Below are 13,006 nucleotides of genomic sequence, written 5' to 3' on the forward strand. Positions count from 1 at the left end.
ATTGCATGTTTTAAAAACTTTTGCATTTTTCGAAAATTCATGCATTGTATTTTTCATGATCTTCAAGTTGTTCTTGATGAATTTTCTTGTTTGATCTTCATGTTTTCTTGGTTTGTGTTTTTTGTTGTTTTTCATGTGCATTCTTGCATTCATAGTGTCTAAGCATGAAAAATTTCTAAGTTTGGTGTCTTGCATGTTTTCTTTTCTTGAAATTTTTTTTCAAAAATATGTTCTTGATGTTCATCTTGACATTTAAAGTGTTCTTGGTGTTCATCTTGACATTCATAGTGTTCTTGCAAGCATTATGTGTTTTGATTCATAATTTTCATGTTGTGAGTCATTTTTGTGTTTTTCTCTCTCCGCATTTAAAATCCAAAAAATCAAAAAAAATATCTTTTCCTTATTTTGCTCATAATTTTCGAAAGTTTGAGTTGACTTAGTCAAAATTTTTTCAAGTTAGCTATTTCTTATAAGTTAAGTCAAAATTTCAATTTTAAAAATCCTATCTTTTCAAAACATTTTCAAAAATCAAATCTTTTTCATTTTTATTTTACGATTTTCAATTTAAAAATATTTTTCAAAATCTTTTTCTTATCTTTATTTCAAAATTTCGAAAACTTTACTAACAATTAATGTGATTGATTCGAAAATTTAAAGTTTGTTACTTTCTTGTTAAGAAAGGTTCAATCATTAAATTCTAGAGTCATATCTTTTAGTTTCTTGTTAGTCAAGTAATCAATTTTAATTTTAAAAAATCAAATCTTTTCCAAAATATCTTTTTCAAATTATATCTTTTTCAAAATTGATTTCAAAAATCTTTTCTAACTTCTTATCTTTTCAAAATTGATTTTCAAAACTTTTTCAACTAACTAATTGACTTTTTGTTTGTTTCTTATCTTTTTCAAAACCACCTAACTACTTTCCTCTCTCTAATTTTCGAAAATTACCTCCCTCTTTTTCAAAATTCTTTTTTTACTAATTGTTTCAAATTTTAATTTTAATTTTAATTCTTCTAATTTTCGAAAATCACTAACCATTTTTTCAAAATTAATTTTTGAAATCCTCTCTCTCATCTTCTTCTATCTATTTATTTATCTACTAACACTTCTCTTCATCTCAAGAATTCGAACCTATCTTCCCCCTTATGTTTGGATTCTTAACTCTTTTCCTTCTTCTATTCCTTTCTTCTTCTACAAACATAGAGGATTCCTCTTCCTTTTCTTTTCTCTTCTTTTTCATATGAGCAGGAATAAGAAAAAAGGAATTCTTGTTGAAGCTGATCCTAAACCTGAAAGGACTCTGAAGAGGAAACTGAGAGAAGCTAAAATACAATAATCCAGACACCCTTACTGAAAATTTTGAACAAGAAAAGGATATGGCAGCCGAACCCAACAACAATAATGCAAGGAGGATGCTTGGTGACTACACTACACCCACTTCCAAGTTTTATGGAAGAAGCATCTCAATCCCTGCCATTGGAGCAAACAATTTTGAGTTGAAACCTCAACTAGTTGCTCTAATGCAACAGAACTACAAGTTCCATGACTTCCATCAAAAGATCTCTATCAGTTTTTAACTGAGTTCTTGCAGATCTGTGAGACTGTTAAGACTAATGGAGTAGATTCTGAAGTCTACAGGCTCATACTTTTCCCTTTTGCTGTAAGAGACAGAGCTAGAACATGGTTGGACTCACAACCTAAAGATAGCTTGGACTCCTGGGATAAGCTGGTCACAGCCTTCTTAGCTAAGTTCTTTCCTCCTCAAAAGCTGAGCAAGCTTAGAGTGGATGTTCAGACCTTCAAACAAAAAGATGGTGAATCCCTCTATGAAACTTGGGAAAGATACAAGCAGATGACCAAAAGATGTCCTTCTGACATGCTTTCAGAGTGGACCATTTTGGATATATTCTATTATGGTCTATCTGAGTTCTCTAAGATATCACTGGACCATTCTGCAGGTGGATCCATTCACCTAAAGAAAACGGCTGCAGAAGCTCAAGAACTCATTGACATGGTTGCAAATAACCAATTCATGTACACTTCTGAGATGAATTCTGTGAATAATGGGACGCCTCAGAGGAAGGGAGTTATTGAGATTGATGCTCTAAATGCCATATTGGCTCAGAACAAAATGTTGACTCAGCAAGTCAACATGATTTCTCAAAGTCTGAATGGATGGCAAAATGCATCCAACAGTACTAAAGAGGCATCTTCTGAAGAAGAAGCTTATGATCCTGAGAACCCTGCAATGGTAGAGGTAAATTACATGGGTGAACCCTATGGAAACACCTATAATTCCTCATGGAGAAATCACCAAATTTCTCATGGAAGGATCAACAAAGGCCTCAACAAGGCTTTAGTAATGGTGGAAGAAATAGGCTTAGCAATAGCAAGCCTTTTCCATCATCTTCTCAGCAACAGACAGAAAATTCTGAGTAGAGCTCCTCTAGCTTAGCAAATATAGTCTCTGATCTATCCAAGGCCACTTTAAGTTTCATGAGTGAAACAAGGTCATCCATCAGAAATTTAGAGGCACAAATGGGCCAACTGAGTAAGAAAATCACTAAAACTCCTCCCAGTACTCTCCCAAGCAATACAGAAGAGAATCCAAAAAGAGAGTGCAAGACCATTGATATTGTCAATATGGCCGAATTAAGGAGGAAGAGGAGGCCGTGAATCCCAATAAGGAAGACCTCATGGGACGTCTCCCAGACAAGAAGGAGTTTCCTGTTGAGGACCTAAAAGAATCTGAGGCTCGTATAGAGACCATAGAGATTCCTTTAAACCTCCTTCTGCCATTCATGAGCTCTGAAAACTATTCTTTCTCTGAAGAGGATGAAGATGTAACTGGAGAGCAAGTTGCTCAATATCTAGGAGCCATCATGAAGTTGAATGCCATGTTGTTTGGTAATGAGACTTGGGAAGGTGACCCTCCCTTGCTAATTAGTGAACTAGATACGTGGGTTCAGCAAACTCTACTTCAAAAGAAACAAGATCCTGGTAAATTCTTAATACCCTGTACCATGGGCACCATGACCTTTGAGAAGGCTCTGTGTGACCTGGGGTCAGGTATAAATCTTATGCCACTCTTTGTAATAAAGAAGTTAGGGATCTTTGAGGTACAGGCTGCCACATTCTCATTACAGATGGCAGACAAGTCAGTAAGACAAGCTTATGGATTGGTAGAGTGATGACATGTCATCATATACCTATTTTTCTATGTTTTTTCATACAAGAAATTGATGATTAGTGCTTAAATATTGCATTCTTTTGTGCTTAATTGGAAGATTTCCTTGATCTTTTAATTTTATAAATCTTGTAGGAAATAAGAAGAAAAAGAAGCAAAGAAGCACAAAAAAAGAGGAAAAAAAGAGCTTTGGAGCACACTTTGAAGTTGGAGCACACTTTGGAGGTTTAGGCCACGCTTTTAAAAGCGTGGCCCATGACCAAATTAAAGAAGAAAACAACCAGCACGCACACTGCCCTGCCCTTGGCAAGGGCAGGGCAGAATCATGATGAAACAAAGTGAGGTTGGAGCAAATTTTCGCTAAGTTAAAATCTGGCCGCTCACAGCATGATCATGCCTACTTCAAAGGGCTATAACTTGAGCTACAGACGTCCGATTGATGTGCTTCTAGTTGCGTTGGAAAGCTGACATTCAGAGCTTTCCAACGATATATAGCAATCCATATTTGGCGTACAACTGAGGCAGGAACGAAAGGCATCTTTAAGGGCCAAAAACAAGCAAAAATAAACCAAAATGCTTCCATCAAGGCTCGAAGAGGGAGACACAAGGAAACCAAGGAAGTCTGCCCACAAGGAGAGCAGAATGCCCTCTTGGAGAGCAATGTCGTGTTCTCTTCATGAAAATTCAAGGAAAAATTGCAACAACTTCCTCCACCAAGTTTCGAACACAAGACCTCTAGGAAGCCAAGCCTTAGGCGTGAATTAGGTGCCAAGAAGAAAAAGCCAAGCAATGCACTCCATGGGATTCGAACTTGGCACTCCCCAAGGAAAGCTTGTGCTACCCACAATGAGGGCAGGACAGCATTCCGTGGTGCATGGCACGCACATCCTTGGCACGGCCAGCACGCACAATTGATGCGCAGCAAGGGAGCTTTGGCCAACAGCTTGGACGCACGGGTAGGGAGGCAAGGTGCACCAAAGCAACATTGCCCTGCCTTCCACAAGGGCAGGGCAGCATTCTGAAGGTCTCTCCCACACTTGGCACATGACATGCTTCCTCACACAACTTTCCTGCTCTGCCCTCCACAAGAGCATGGCAGCCTCCTGGGAACACCCATGGGCCAAAATTCAATTCAAATTCCCTTTGAACTCAAATCTTCACCAATTGAACCAAGGCCATCCAAGACCCATCTCTCCTCAAATACAAAGCAAGCAAAGCGCACATCATCACTCAAAGGCACATGGATAAATTAGATTAGGATTTTTATTTTAATTGTAATTTGTTTTAATTTCATTTTCATTTTCACTTTGAAAAGCCTATATAAAGGCATCAACGGGGGAGCTCGATTGGAGGAAGGCTAGCTCCACTAGGGAGTATTAGGATTTGAGAGCTCTCTCTCTTAGTTTTCATTTCTTTTTTGAAATTTTGGGTTGAGGTTGGAGGAATTCTGTTTCAACCTTTAATCTGAAATCCATCTTTGTTCATCTTCTGCATAATTTCTAAGAATTGAATGTTGAATCTACATTCTCATTTACTGCTTCCATCTTTCTTTCTTCTTCAATCTGCTATCTACTTTGATCATGGAAGGAATTGAGATCTAGACTTGTTTTCTAGTCTCATCGATTCCCTGAGATCTTGTCTATTTAAATTTCACAATTGAGCTGAGTTACATTCTGTGTTGCTTCTTCAAGTAATTTTCCATTTCTGTTTAAATCTACTGCACTTGTTTCATCTTTTACTCCTCTGCTTGATTGCTCTTTACATTTTCTTGTTGAATTTTAATTTTCCTGCACCCAATCCCCTTTACATTTAATGCAATTTACATTTCGTGCAATTTAAGTTTCAGCTCTTTTACTTTCTTGTTCTTTAAGTTTCCTGCAATTTTATTTTCTGCATCTTTTAAATTCCTTGCAAATTTACTTTCTGTTGATCAACTTCACACAATTCACTTCAATGTTAGCTTGACTAAACTAATCACCCACTAAAGTTGCTTGATCCATCAATCCCTGTGGGATCGACCTCACTCTTGTGAGTTATTACTACTTGATGCGACCCGGTATACTTGTCGGTTGGATATGTGTGTTGGAAATTCGTTTTTCCACAAAAACACCATTAAGTTTTTGGCGCCGTTGCTGGGGATTGATTAGATCAACAATGATTAAGTGGGTGAGAAGTCTAGATCAAGCATTTTCTTTGTTTTTGTTCTCTGTTCTAAGTTGAAACCAAGGTGTTTGTGTTTTTGCCTCACTAAGAAATTCTATCTCTGTGACATGACTTTCAATTTTCAATGGTGTTGTGTTTTGCAAAATTCAAATGGAGTTCACCTCATCTTTTAGTCAAACAAACTTCATGGGATATTGCCCGCCATCACAATATGATTCAAGTCAGTATTCTAATTATGGTTGGGAATATCACCAGGAAGACACAAATTCTGAGCACTCCAATCCATGGAGATTTGCCTCAGAACCCCAAGATGAGCAAGAGAATTATGAGGGATACCAACCACCACCACAAAATGATTCATATCATTATCCTCATGGTGGATGGGAGTATCACCAAGAAACTGCAAATTCTGAGCAGTCAAATCACATGAAAAATTATCCACCCTCACTTCCCAGTTTCTCATTTGAAAATTCTTCATCAATTAACTATGCCTCAACACAAAATCCATCCCATGACTCACAACCAACACAAACTTCCACAAGCCAAGGACTCTCAAGGATTGAGTCCATGCTCAAAAGATGTTGGGAGGAGGAAAAGAAATTCTGGAAAAGAAAAGATAACTTCTTCACAAACATGGAAGTGCACATAGCTCAATTGTTGAGTGTAACGAAGAAAGTGGAAAGACAAGATGAGGAAGCCTCTGTGTCAAGCAAAATTTTAATGAAAAATGAGGTGGATGAGGCATTTGATCCTGAACTTTTACATTCACAAGAGCCACTTGAGGTGACAATAAAACATAAAGATTCCCTCCCAGAGGCATTAATGGAATATCATAAAGAAGAAAGGGAGGAAGACACTCAAGAGAAGTCAAACTCAACTGAAGCAAAAAATCACATGAAGGAAGGGGTCATTGAACCATCACTGCAAGGAACTCTTGATGAAGACAAAACTCCAACAATTACACAACCACCAAGACTTGGACTCAAGGAAGTAAAGGCAATTGACAAAAACACCAAGAAGAGGATTGTGACCAAGAGATCAAGGACAACATTCAAGAAAAGGTCAACTACAAAAAATCCTCCCCCTGATCAAGCAAGCAAGCTCAATCAAGCCAATTTCAAAAGAAAGCTTGCTGAAAGGAGACCAAGACAGGGCATAATAGCTGAAACTTCTCCTTCCTTGAAGTCATTCCTCTTAACAAACTGGAAGAAGAGGAAGAAAGTGAAGAGCAACATGTCAAGCTAATGACACTAAAAGAGCACTTGTTGGGAGGTAACCCAACCGTAGGTACATTTCTTCTCCATGCTTTGTTTAAATTTCAATAAATTGGCATATGGTTACATTCTAAGTTTGGTGTTGCCATGCAACACATTGTTTTCAATCTTTTTGGATGATTGCATCAAATCAAAAAAATGAAAGTGACACACCAAGATTCTAAGTTTGGTGTGCCACCTATTTTTCTATGCAAATCATTCAGCAACACCGCTTGTCTACAGAACCATAATGTCTTTGCAGTGTTAATTTTCTTTTGGTTTGATATTTTGTTATTCTGTTTACTTTAGTTAATTCTTTGTTTTTAATGCTTTCATTTTAGTTTGCTTATTTACTGTGTTTGTTAATACATTACCAAGAGAGCTTTATTAATGACAGATTCTTAGCTTGGTGATTGTACTTAATAAATAACAGTTTCATTTGCTTAGTTTTAATTCAAATAAGTGGACATAGGATTGCATTCTAAGTTTGGTGTTGATATGCAACACAATTTGCTTTAAATCTTTACTGGATACTTGCATTGATTCCAAGTGAAAGTGTCACACTAAGTTTGGTGTGCCACTTATCTTTTATGCAATGTATTGTGCTCACCTTCTTAAGTTTGCAATCACAATGTCTCTGTCTCTTGTGCCTTGATTATTATCTTTAATTTTGCTTGCTTAAAACACATGTGCTACTAACATTTCATTGTGTAAGACATTCATGATCCATCTTAGCCCCAGAGCCATTGTTTTAATTGTTGCTTGAGGATAAGCAAGCATTCTGAGTTGGTATGGGAAGGAGAAGAATGGGAGGAAAATGACAACAATAGAGAAGAAGAATTGCAAGGTTGTAAAGTTCCTTTTCCTCTCATTTATTTCCAGCACTTTAAATTTCATGATTGTCTTTATATTTTCTGTATACATGTGTGGTATGACTAAGCATAACTTGAATTTGATTTGAAATATGTTGTTGTGACATTATGACTACCAACTTGAGTTTTGTGAATTCAAAAGCAGTAAAGCATCATGATCATAAACAAACAAGGAATTAAAGAAGAATTTAGCATGTGCATACAAGTATTGGAAAGCTAGTATGATTGATTGTTGCTCAATTGCATTGGATTTTATTTAATTGAATTTTTTCATCTAGTACATTTTGTGAAATCTTTTGAAATCATGAAAACCTTGAAGAAGCAAATACAATTAAAGCAAGAAAAGAAAAAGGGAAAGAATGAGAAAGCTGAAGGCTCTGAGTACCAATGGCAATTTATTTGCTAAGTGCTTGTGGTGTTTATGTATCAAGCCAAATGCTTGAAAACAAAACACTTAGAAGTCAAGGCTAGGCTCAAGTGCAAAAGCACTCCCTCAAAGCTCAAGGCTCTGAGCATCAATGATTAGAGAGTCAAGAAAAGAAAAAAAAAATGAGCATAATGAAGTCCTCTAATTCAAATGCTTGTGGTGCTTATGTATCAAGTGGTAATACTTGAAAACAAAGCATTTAGAAGTCGTAGCTTTATTATTAACTCATGGGAAAAAGCACCCAAAAGGAGAAGGTAAAAAAAAAATCAAAAGCTTGTTTCAAGGAAGAATTATAAGAAAAAGATTTCATAAAATAAGCTAGATAGAAGCATCAATCATTTACATCTCTTTTGTAATTGTAGCATGCATAGAAAACTAGCTTGCCATGAACATTAACTTGCTACTCTTCTTACCTTGGATTGTCAATTTCTATTGCATGATTCTTTTCTTGCTTGGGGACAAGCAAGGTTTAAGTTTGGTGTTGTGATGACATGTCATCATATACCTATTTTTCTATGCTTTTTCATACAAGAAATTGATGATTAGTGCTTAAATATTGCATTCTTTTGTGCTTAATTGGAAGATTTCCTTGATCTTTTAATTTTATAAATCTTGTAGGAAATAAGAAGAAAAAGAAGCAAAGAAGCACAAAAAAAGAGGAAAAAAAGAGCTTTGGAGCACACTTTGAAGTTGGAGCACACTTTGGAGGTTTAGGCCACGCTTTTAAAAGCGTGGCCCATGACCAAATTAAAGAAGAAAACAACCAGCACGCACACTGCCCTGCCCTTGGCAAGGGCAGGGCAGAATCATGATGAAACAAAGTGAGGTTGGAGCAAATTTTCGCTAAGTTAAAATCTGGCCGCTCACAACATGATCATGCCTACTTCAAAGGGCTATAACTTGAGCTACAGACGTCCGATTGATGTGCTTCTAGTTGCGTTGGAAAGCTGACATTCAGAGCTTTCCAACGATATATAGCAATCCATATTTGGCGTACAACTGAGGCAGAAACGAAAGGCATCTTTAAGGGCAAAAAATAAGCAAAAATAAACCAAAATGCTTCCATCAAGGCTCGAAGAGGGAGACACAAGGAAACCAAGGAAGTCTGCCCACAAGGAGAGCAGAATGCCCTCTTGGAGGGCAATGTCGTGTTCTCTTCATGAAAATTCAAGGAAAAATTGCAACAACTTCCTCCACCAAGTTTCGAACACAAGACCTCTAGGAAGCCAAGCCTTAGGCGTGAATTAGGTGCCAAGAAGAAAAAGCCAAGCAATGCACTCCATGGGATTCGAACTTGGCACTCCCCAAGGAAAGCTTGCGCTGCCCACAATGAGGGTAGGGCAACATTCCGTGGTGCATGGCACGCACATCCTTGGCACGGCCAGCACGCACAATTGATGCGCAGCAAGGGAGCTTTGGCCAACAGCTTGGACGCACGGGCATGGAGGCAAGGCGCACCAAAGCAACATTGCCCTGCCCTCCACAAGGGCAGGGCAGCATTCTGAAGGTCTCTCCCACACTTGGCACGTGACATGCTTCCTCACACAACTTTCCTGCTCTGCCCTCCACAAGAGCATGGCAGCCTCCTGGGAACACCCATGGGCCAAAATTCAATTCAAATTCCCTTTGAACTCAAATCTTCACCAATTGAACCAAGGCCATCCAAGACCCATCTCTCCTCAAATCCAAAGCAAGCAAAGCCCACATCATCACTCAAAGGCACATGGATAAATTAGATTAGGATTTTTATTTCAATTGTAATTTGTTTTAATTTCATTTTCATTTTTACTTTGAAAAGCCTATATAAAGGCATCAACGAGGGAGCTCGATTGGAGGAAGGCTAGCTCCACTAGGGAGTATTAGGATTTGAGAGCTCTCTCTCTTAGTTTTCATTTCTTTTTTGAAATTTTGGGTTGAGGTTGGAGGAATTCTGTTTCAACCTTTAATCTGAAATCCATCTTTGTTCATCTTCTGCATAATTTCTAAGAATTGAAAGTTGAATCTACATTCTCATTTACTGCTTCCATCTTTCTTTCTTCTTCAATCTGCTTTCTACTTTGATCAAGGAAGGAATTGAGATCTAGACTTGTTTTCTAGTCTCATTGATTCCCTGAGATCTTGTCTCTTTAAATTTCACAATTGAGCTGAGTTACATTCTGTGTTGCTTCTTCAAGTAATTTTCCATTTCTGTTTAAATCTACTGCACTTGTTTCATCTTTTACTCCTCTGCTTGATTGCTCTTTACATTTTCTTGTTGAATTTTAATTTTCCTGCACCCAATCCCCTTTACATTTAATGCAATTTACATTTCGTGCAATTTAAGTTTCAGCTCTTTTACTTTCTTGTTCTTTAAGTTTCCTGCAATTTTATTTTCTGCATCTTTTAAATTCCTTGCAAATTTACTTTCTGTTGATCAACTTCACACAATTCACTTCAATGTTAGCTTGACTAAACTAATCACCCACTAAAGTTGCTTGATCCATCAATCCCTGTGGGATCGACCTCACTCTTGTGAGTTATTACTACTTGATGCGACCCGGTATACTTGTCGGTTGGATATGTGTGTTGGAAATTCGTTTTTCCACAAAAACACCATTAAGTTTTTGGCGCCGTTGCTGGGGATTGATTAGATCAACAATGATTAAGTGGGTGAGAAGTCTAGATCAAGCATTTTCTTTGTTTTTGTTCTCTGTTCTAAGTTGAAACCAAGGTGTTTGTGTTTTTGCCTCACTAAGAAATTCTATCTCTGTGACATGACTTTCAATTTTCAATGGTGTTGTGTTTTGCAAAATTCAAATGGAGTTCACCTCATCTTTTAGTCAAACAAACTTCATGGGATATTGCCCACCATCACAATATGATTCAAGTCAGTATTCTAATTATGGTTGGGAATATCACCAGGAAGACACAAATTCTGAGCACTCCAATCCATGGAGATTTGCCTCAGAACCCCAAGATGAGCAAGAGAATTATGAGGGATACCAACCACCACCACAAAATGATTCATATCATTATCCTCATGGTGGATGGGAGTATCACCAAGAAACTGCAAATTCTGAGCAGTCAAATCACATGAAAAATTATCCACCCTCACTTCCCAGTTTCTCATTTGAAAATTCTTCATCAATTAACTATGCCTCAACACAAAATCCATCCCATGACTCACAACCAACACAAACTTCCACAAGCCAAGGACTCTCAAGGATTGAGTCCATGCTCAAAAGATGTTGGGAGGAGGAAAAGAAATTCTGGAAAAGAAAAGATAACTTCTTCACAAACATGGAAGTGCACATAGCTCAATTGTTGAGTGCAACGAAGAAAGTGGAAAGACAAGATGAGGAAGCCTCTGTGTCAAGCAAAATTTTAATGAAAAATGAGGTGGAGGAGGCATTTGATCCTGAACTTTTACATTCACAAGAGCCACTTGAGGTGACAATGAAACATAAAGATTCCCTCCCAGAGGCATTAATGGAATATCATAAAAAAGAAAGGGAGGAAGACACTCAAGAGAAGTCAAACTCAAGTGAAGCAGAAAATCACATGAAGGAAGGGGTCATTGAACCATCACTGCAAGGAACTCTTGATGAAGACAAAACTCCAACAATTACACAACCACCAAGACTTGGACTCAAGGAAGTGAAGGCAATTGACAAAAACACCAAGAAGAGGATTGTGACCAAGAGATCAAGGACAACATTCAAGAAAAGGTCAACTGCAAACAATCCCCCCCTGATCAAGCAAGCAAGCTCAATCAAGCCAATTTCAAAAGAAAGCTTGCTGAAAGGAGACCAAGACAGGGCATAATAGCTGAAACTTCTCCTTCCTTGAAGTCATTCCTCTTAACAAACTGGAAGAAGAGGAAGAAAGTAAGAGCAACATGTCAAGCTAATGACACTAAAAGAGCACTTGTTGGGAGGTAACCCAACCGTAGGTACATTTCTTCTCCATGCTTTGTTTAAATTTCAATAAATTGGCATATGGTTACATTCTAAGTTTGGTGTTGCCATGCAACACATTGTTTTCAATCTTTTTGGATGATTGCATCAAATCAAAAAAATGAAAGTGACACACCAAGATTCTAAGTTTGGTGTGCCACCTATTTTTCTATGCAAATCATTCAGCAACACCGCTTGTCTACATAACCATAATGTCTTTGCAGTGTTAATTTTCTTTTGGTTTGATATTTTGTTATTCTGTTTACTTTAGTTAATTCTTTGTTTTTAATGCTTTCATTTTAGTTTGCTTATTTACTGTGTTTGTTAATACATTACCAAGAGAGCTTTATTAATGACAGATTCTTAGCTTGGTGAATGTACTTAATAAATAACAGTTTCATTTGCTTAGTTTTAATTCAAATAAGTGGACATAGGATTGCATTCTAAGTTTGGTGTTGATATGCAACACAATTTGCTTTAAATCTTTACTGGATACTTGCATTGATTCCAAGTGAAAGTGTCACACTAAGTTTGGTGTGCCACTTATCTTTTATGCAATGTATTGTGCTCACCTTCTTAAGTTTGCAATCACAATGTCTCTGTCTCTTGTGCCTTGATTATTATCTTTAATTTTGCTTGCTTAAAACACATGTGCTACTAACATTTCATTGTGTAAGACATTCATGATCCATCTTAGCCCCAGAGCCATTGTTTTAATTGTTGCTTGAGGATAAGCAAGCATTCTGAGTTGGTATGGGAAGGAGAAGAATGGGAGGAAAATGACAACAATAGAGAAGAAGAATTGCAAGGTTGTAAAGTTCCTTTTCCTCTCATTTATTTCCAGCACTTTAAATTTCATGATTGTCTTTATATTTTCTGTATACATGTGTGGTATGACTAAGCATAACTTGAATTTGATTTGAAATATGTTGTTGTGACATTATGACTACCAACTTGAGTTTTGTGAATTCAAAAGCAGTAAAGCATCATGATCATAAACAAACAAGGAATTAAAGAAGAATTTAGCATGTGCATACAAGTATTGGAAAGCTAGTATGATTGATTGTTGCTCAATTGATTTTTGCTCAATTTTTACTTCAATTTCTATTTTTCTATGCTTTTTCATACAAGAAATTGATGATTAGTGCTTAAATATTGCATTCTTTTGTG

At 37.1% G+C, this 13,006-nt stretch overlaps 1 non-coding gene across 1 annotated transcript; it reads right to left on the minus strand.

Annotated features, from left to right (window-relative positions):
* Positions 1-1,773: 1,773 nt before the first annotated feature.
* LOC112793271 (small nucleolar RNA R71) lies at positions 1,774-1,881 on the minus strand. The gene has a single exon (XR_003197972.1). It is a non-coding gene; the product is annotated as a small nucleolar RNA R71 (small nucleolar RNA).
* Between the last annotated feature and the right edge of the window lie 11,125 nt (positions 1,882-13,006).

The sequence above is a fragment of the Arachis hypogaea genome, chromosome 3 (genome assembly GCF_003086295.3).
Source record: "Arachis hypogaea cultivar Tifrunner chromosome 3, arahy.Tifrunner.gnm2.J5K5, whole genome shotgun sequence".
Taxonomy (NCBI): Eukaryota; Viridiplantae; Streptophyta; class Magnoliopsida; order Fabales; family Fabaceae; genus Arachis; species Arachis hypogaea.